Genomic DNA, 8,140 nt, shown 5'->3' with positions numbered 1-8,140 from the left:
GTGATACATATATAAACCGGCCAATATATACGTGCTCGATCAGTCACCTAGATAAGTCAGAGATGTGCAGCAGGGATCGCGATGTATCTGACTAAAGGTGACGAACCATCTTTGTGGCTTCGTATATGCATGATTTATAAATATGCACCTAGATAAAATACACAGTCCGTTGCAAATTATAGGATGTTCTAATATTTTCTAAATCTTTAAAGAAAAAAAAACTCTTTTCTAAATCAAATGTATAGAGTGTGTTTGTCCACTCATTTCAATCCATATGTAGTTTATATTGAAATATCCAAAATATCTTGTAATAGTTAACAGAGGGAGTAATAGTTTGCTGGATCTGGAGAAGCTTCCATGGTAACAATGTTTACTTTGAACTTGGCTCTTAAGTCACACTTTGCGAATGGCAAAATAATTGTCTGAAAAATTCGTCATTTTACTGTTGTGCACCTGGGTATCGCTACTAGCTATAATGCTTAACAATCTATCATTTTGTTACTCCTATAAATATTAAAGATATTTTTTCGACCGATACACTATTTCTGCCCTATTTTGTTTGGGCTTGGTTGGATCGGGCTTCCCCAGTTCGTCCTGTGGTGGCAACGAGGGCCCGTCTGATTGTCTCCTGCAAGGGTGATGGTTCCTGGAGGAATCGGCCTCGGTAAAGGCTGCGGTCGTGGGGTTGTTTTGTGCTCACTACCAGAATTTAGGCAGTTGCCGACGGCCATATCTATGCCGACGGCCCCCGTCGGCATATATGGGCATACCCCGACGGCCCAACTAAAGCCGTCGGCGTAGAAAGGCCGTCGGCGTATAACCATCTATGCCGACGGGGGCCGTCGGCATAGATAAGCCGTCGGCGTTTCTCCGAATATACCGACGGGGGCCGTCGGCATAGAGCAGGCCGTCGGCATATCACGTGGGCCCGTCTACCCGGGCGGCGACGGCAGTTTGACGGCGTCAGGCTACGCCGACGGGCTAACGGTGGCCGTCGGCATAGCTACGCCGACGTCATCGATCCGCCGCGCCGCCATGTCATCGATCCGCCGCGCCGCCACGTCATCGATCCGCGTCGTTCGCCGGTCCCGTGGGGTGGCATTTCTATGCCGACGGCTAGGCCGTCGGCATAGGCCTGGCCCATGGTTTTTGCCACGTCATTGATCCCCGCCCTACGCCACGTCATCGATCCAGGGCTCTACCGTTCCATGGCCGTAGCTATGCCGACGGCTAGGCCGTAGGCATAGATTTCTAATAATATTTTTATATTTTTTTGTATTTTCTCTTATTATTTTTTATTTTTTTTCCAATACTAATTTCATTAACTTAAATGTACAGAAAACATATATCGATTGCCCGTCCGGTTATATAAGCCCGTCCGGCGAAAGTCAAAGGGCTAGATCTACTGGTCAACTGGGATTCGGGATGGCCTTCGGGGTGTAGCTATGCCACCGAAACATCGCATGGGTCGCGATGCATGTGTGAAAGTGTTCTGGCATGCGTAGACACCCGTCTTGGGGCTCCGTGGTGTGGCCCCCCTCCACGGAAGGCAGAGCAGCCGTCAGTTAGAGGGGGGGGGGGATGGTGCGGGTGCGGTGGAACCGGAGGGAATCTAGTGTTGGGTTGGGTCCAGACCGTGTTCGGGGATGTTGCTATGGGCTGACCTATCGCAACCAGGTGGAAGAGTCCACCGGTCAAAGCCCGTCCGACGAAAGTCAAAGGGCTAGATCTACTGGTCAACTGGGATTCGGGGTGGTCTTCGGGGTCTAGCTATGCCACCGAAACATCGCACGGGTCCCGATGCATGTGTGAAAGTGTTCTGGCATGTGTAGACGCCCGTCTTGGGGCTCCGTGGTGTGGCCCCCCTCCACGGAAGGCAGAGCAGCCGTCACTTAGAGGGGGGATGGTGCGGGTGCAGTGGAACCGGAGGGAATCTAGTGTTGGGTTGGGTCCAGACCGTGTTCGGGGATGTTCCTACGGGCTGACTTATCGCAACCAGGTGGAAGAGTCCACCGGTCAAAGCCCGTCCGGTGAAAGTCAAAGGGCTAGATCTACTGGTCAACTCGGATTCGGGGTAGCCTTCGGGGTGTAGCTATGCCACCAAAACATCGCACGGGTCCCGATGCATGTGTGAAAGTGTTCTGGCATGCGTAGACGCCCGTCTTGGGGCTCTGTGGTGTGGCCCCCCTCCACGGAAGGCAGAGCAGCCGTCACTTAGAGGGGGGATGGTGCGGGTGCGGTGGAACCGTAGGGAATCTAGTGTTGGGTTGGGTCCAGACCGTGTTCGGGGATGTTGCTATGGGCTGACCTATCGCAACCAGGTGGAAGAGTCCACCGGTCAAAGCCCGTCCAACGAAAGTCAAAGGGCTAGATCTACTGGTCAACGGGGATTCGGGGTAGCCTTCGGGGTGTTGCTATGCCACCGAAACATCGCACGGGTCCCGATGCATGTGTGGAAGTGTTCTGGCATGCGTAGACGCCCGTCTTGGGGCTCCATGGTGTGGCCCCCCTCCACGGAAGGTAGAGCAGCCGTCACTTAGAGGGGGGGATGCGCGAAAGAGTAGAGAGGTTCACGGCAAAAACTGGACGCACTTCGTGTACAAACTGGACAAACTCTTTCCGAGTATCAGGGTTTCGGAGTCCGGAGTGGGTACTAATATGCATCCCACCAATCAGGAAGAATGACACGGATCGTGTGTTTCTTTCTAGCTCTTGCGAGTCGTTGGATCGAAACTACCACAATCACTTTGTGAGCCAGACGACCCTATATATAGCCCACCTCTCGCCTTCCCTGCATAAGTCTTTCAGTTCATCGACTACATACATCTACCAGTTCATCGACTGCATACATCTACCAGTTCATCGACTGAATACAAATCATTCAGATTCGCCATCATACGTCCAACCATGCATTTGATATGCATATATATGCATCACGAGCCACGGTTGGGCTGTATGATGGCGATACCGATTGGTTTGTTCTAGACCCGACATAAAAGGTTTGATACAACTTCTTTTTTGTGACATAAGAGCTATCTCTCCTCCTACCTATTTTAGTTACACAACTACCTATTTGTGCCAGGTCCGAAGCGTCGCACCGGGCCCTCATACATGCAGGGTGGTGTGGTGGCATGTCCGAAGAGGCGGGACGCGTCTCCGGGGCGTGGCCCCCCTCACGGACGGCGATGACACGGTAGTAGACGTTCTGCGGTAACGATGCGGCGTCAATATTACCAAATACTCGGAGCGCGATAAAATCATGATTTTTTTGCACGACGTGGGCACATGTGCTATAGGAACGATGGTATTTTTTCATAATTTTTGGTGATGGAGAAGTATTCAAAAAATTCCCTCTACGCGGATTGCCCTTCGCGCGTCTACGGCTGTGGCCGGCGGCCTCCGGGGGCTAGCATGCCGCCAAATCTTGCGCCGGCGGCCTCTCACAAGTCTGGAAGTGTTGTCGCGGTTGCAAACTCCCAGCACGCGTGTCCGGGGTGTGCCCCCCTCACGGACGGCGCTGCCGCCGGCACCTGGAGGGGGGAAACGGACGCGTGGGGTCTACACGGAGGGGATCTTGCTGTGGGTCTGCCCCGGATGTTGCTCCAAAGTGTTCCTATGGGCTGACCTAACACAACCGGATGGGGAGGTCCACTGGTCAAAGCCCGTCCGTGCAAAGTCAAAGGGGTAGATCCCGTGGTCAAACGCTACAGGGTTAGGCGGGACGAGGGCACTGGGGGGGGGGGTAGCAATGCCACCGGAGCGTCGCACCGGGCCCTCATACATGCGGCGTGGTGTGGTGGCATGTCCGAAGAGGTGGGACGCGTCTCCGGGGCATGGCCCTCCTCACGGACGGCGATGACACGGTAGTAGACATTCTGCGGTAACGATGCGGCGTCAATATTACTAAATACTCGGAGCGCGATAAAATCATGATTTTTTTTGCACGACGTGGGCACATGTGCTATAGGAACGATGGTATTTTTTCATAATTTTTGGTGATGGAGAAGTATCCGAAAAATCCCCTCTACGCGGATTGCCCTTCGCGCGTCTACGGCTGTGGCCGGCGGCCTCCGGGGGCTAGCATGCCGCCAAATCTTGCGCCGGCGGCCTCTCACAAGTCTGGAAGTGTTGTCGCGGTTGCAAACGCCCCGCACGCGTGTTCGGGGTGTGCCCCCCTCACGGACGGCGCTGCCGCCGGCACCTGGAGCGGGGAAATGGACGCGTGGGGTCTACACGGAGGGGATCTTGCTGTGGGTCTGCCCCGGATGTTGCTCCAAAGTGTTCCTATGGGCTGACCTAACACAACCGGGTGGGGAGGTCCACTGGTCAAAGCCCGTCCATGCAAAGTCAAAGGGGTAGATCCCGTGGTCAAACGCTACAGGGTTAGGCGGGACGGGGGCACTGGGGGAGGGGGGGGGGGGTAGCAATGCCACCGGAGCGTCGCACCGGGCCCTCATACATGCGGGGTGGTGTGGTGGCATGTCCGAAGAGGCGGGACGCGTCTCCGGGGCGTGGCCCCCCCTCACGGACGGCGATGGCATCGTTACCGCAGAACGTCTAATACCGAGCACTGAAAAGTTCACAGCAACTGTCCATTTTCTTCATGTAAGTCTAATGAATACCGGAGCTTATAACGTATGGATTAGTGAACTATTTAAACAGGTCAAATTGCTTTTCCCTCGGCGAGGTGGGACTATTTTTTTTTAAAAAAGCAGTTGCCATCTATGCCTACGGCATAGCCGTCGGCATAGGCCTCCTGTCTATGCCGACGGCCTTGCCGTCGGCATAGAAACGCACATGTCCACGGATCGATGACGTGGCAAAGTGGCAGGCCCCTTGCGGTTCGCCACCGCACCACCCATTCCATCTCCCTCTTCCTCCCCGACCCACACCCGCGCCGCCGCCCACCACCTCCGCCGCCCGCCCCGAGCCCGCCGCCGCCCGCGCCTCCCCGTCCCGACCCCGCACCGCGCCGCCCCGCCCCGCGCCACCCCGCCCCGAGCCCGCCGCCGCCCGCGGCGCCTCGCCCCGAGTCCGCGGCGCCCCTCCCCGACCCCGCGTCGGTCGGTGGCACCGACCCCGCGCCGCCCCGCCCCGACTCTGGCCGCCCCGACCCCGCGCCTCCCCGCCCCTCACTGTTAACTCTACATGTTATGGATTTGCTTTGTTGGCCCTCACTGTTAACCCTTTTTCTATACAAGCACTTTGTTTCTCTATAGCTTACACGTTGAGAACAATTGGACACATTGAAGGACAAAACAAACACATTTCTTGCAGCACAATTGCATTGCATTATACGAACGTTCATTGATCATACATTTCATAGATAAAACAAAATGTTTTCACAAATACCTCCCAGGATGGAAGTAAACAAGTACGACCCTAGTCAAGGTTGTCAGAATCGCGATTTTGAATCGGATCGGAGCTCTGATGGTAGGATCACAAATCGTAGAATCTTCACTATCAGGATCGTAAAAGCGTAGATCCTATGAACTAAAATCATAGAATCAGAGGGGTTAGTTCGGATCATAAAGTCGTGATTCTGACAACCTTGAACCTAATGGTCAATACGTATGCTTAGTTGTGAAACTTCAATAAAAAGGAGAGGTCCAACGAAAGGAAGTGCTCAAGTACATCCATATAGTGGATGAAAACATTCTTCGACACCTCTTTTCCCCGTTTGTCTTCCCTGAAATTCTGCAGAAATGTACAAGTGGGTCAAGGGACACTTGTTTACTTCAATCCTGTCGGGGTTCATCAAAAGCATACTAAAACTACCTACTAAGAATACTAATATGTATTGTGAGCCCATTTTTGATTTCTGATTTTTTTGTAACCATCATGGATATAGGCCAATCTATGACTTTTTTTGAAGAAGTCATCATAAATCGTTCATATTTTGTAGCGGGTAGGTAGCTAACATAGTCAATTCAATACTAATTATACGATCAATAGTTGTTGATTAAATGTGCTGGACACGACGTAACTATACTAAAGTTTGTTGAGTATCACGGTTATTTCGGAAACGTACGATAGCGTAGGATTTATTCTATCTTGCCTTGTACTCCAAGATGGCCATATACTCCTATATATATTCCCACAAGGCTCAACCAATAATACATCAATTCCACCAATCTCCATGCCTATCCTTTCTAACATGATATCAGAGCGATATGAAGCGAAGGGGATGGACTGGCAGCGAGAGTGAATTTTTGAAGCATGCATGCGTTGGAGGACCTTATTTTAAATATTTAAAAATTAATATTTCAAGTTTCAAAACATTCGAAAAAGAATTATATATGAACATATAGATGTATATTACACATGTGTAAGGTTTAGTGATGAAATAAGTAAACACATGAGCTATATAAAAATGGTGATATGGTTATTTGTATATGGTGAATAATACATGCACTTTTCATTTTCCTAAAGTCACGATTTTGTCCTTTTTGTGTAACTCACATGGTTACTGATGTAGAAAAAACTTGTGTCATCATCCAGATTTGCATGTGTGTAATATACATCCATATAAATGTTGATTTTTTGGATTTTATTGAAACTTCAAAATACTATTTTCACACTATTCAAAATATAGGGCTCACTAGAGGTCGTGTGCCGAAGTGACTTTTTTACACGAGAGTAGTAATCTAAACGTCGCAGCCTCTACATTGTCAAAGCAACTCTAGCAGATCCCACAAAATCCCAACCCGCAAAACACGTTTGCAGTTTGACGAACATCCCGTTTGCGGGTCGAGAACGAGCACGGCCGAACAGAAACCGTAGATGAAGCTGCATAATTTGAAAAAACAATTTCGCGGGAGAAATTGCACCATACTAGTTCATCACATACTACATATATCTACATGATCAAACACTACAAACACTAGTTCATACTACATACTACATCATTACTAATACTAGAGGGGGGTGGGGATCTCATGGCGGCGAGCTCGCGGCCATGGACGACGCGTGGAGGAGCTCAACCCTCCTCCCCGGAGCTGCTGGGGTTGATGTACTTCTCCCTCTGCTCCGCGCGGATGCGCCGCCACTCGTCATCCTTCTCCTTGGCGGCGAGGTTGACCACGACCGCCTGCTGAAACACAAGGTCTTCGAGCTCCTCTTGGTGGCGTCGGCGCTCCGCCTCCTCGCGCAAGCTCTGCTCGGCAATGGCGGCCGCGACCGTATCGACATCGGCGACGAAGTCCTCCGGCCCGACGACTCCGCGGCGGCCGAGCTCCTCGGGCTCCTCCTTGACGGGGTCGAACTCCATCCCCTTCGGCTCTTCCGACCAGTCCCTCTTCACGGGGAGAAGGCCCGTGCCGGAAGAGAAGGAGCTCCCGGCGTAGGAAGATCTCACCGCGGAGGACGAGCCCGCGGCAGAGGACGGCGTATGGCCGTGCCGACGGTCGTATTCGTCCGTCTCGCGGATGCGGAAGCTCGGCGGCAGCGAGAGGCCGCGGTTGATCCACTTCCTCGCCCTGCGCTTCCTCGCGCCGTCCAACCGGACGCGCCGCTCACGCTCGGGGTCGCTGCCGCCGCCGGATCTGCTCCCGGAACCGCGCCCGGAGCTCCTCATGCGGCCCCACATGGCGGCTGGAGGTGGAAGGGGCTCGCCGGCGGCGAGATATGTGAGGAGGGGAGTGGGGAATTGCGGAGCTCGGCGGCGGGGGGATAGGGTTTCGACCCGCAAGCGCGTCGCAAACCCGTAGATATACTGGCACCTGGAGGGGGGAAACAGACGCGTGGGGTCTACACGGAGGGGATCTTGCTGTGGGTCTGCCCCGGATGTTGCTCCAAAGTGTTCCTATGGGCTGACCTAACACAACCGGGTGGGGAGGTCCACTGGTCAAAGCCCGTCCGTGCAAAGTCAAAGGGGTAGATCCCGTGGTCAAACGCTACAGGGTTAGGCGGGACGGGAGCACTGGGGGGGGGGGGGGGGGTAGCAATGCCACCGGAGCATCGCACCGGGCCCTCATACATGCGGGGTGGTGTGGTGGCATGTCCGAAGAGGTGGGACGCGTCTCCGGGGCGTGGCCCTCCTCACGGACGGCGATGACACGGTAGTAGACATTCTGCGGTAACGATGCGGCGTCAATATTACTAAATACTCGGAGCGCGATAAAATCATGATTTTTTTTGC

General features: G+C 53.2%; 1 pseudogene; it reads left to right on the top strand.

Moving 5' to 3' along the window:
- Positions 1–7,010: 7,010 nt before the first annotated feature.
- On the top strand, positions 7,011–7,709 carry LOC147967390 (uncharacterized; annotated as a pseudogene).
- Positions 7,710–8,140: the final 431 nt, after the last annotated feature.

This window comes from Triticum urartu, chromosome 5A, assembly GCF_056163025.1.
Source record: "Triticum urartu cultivar PI428250 chromosome 5A, HENAU_Tu73, whole genome shotgun sequence".
Lineage (NCBI taxonomy): Eukaryota > Viridiplantae > Streptophyta > Magnoliopsida > Poales > Poaceae > Triticum > Triticum urartu.
The sequence above is the reverse complement of the archived record's forward strand: the minus strand, read 5'-3'. Positions and strand labels throughout refer to the sequence as shown.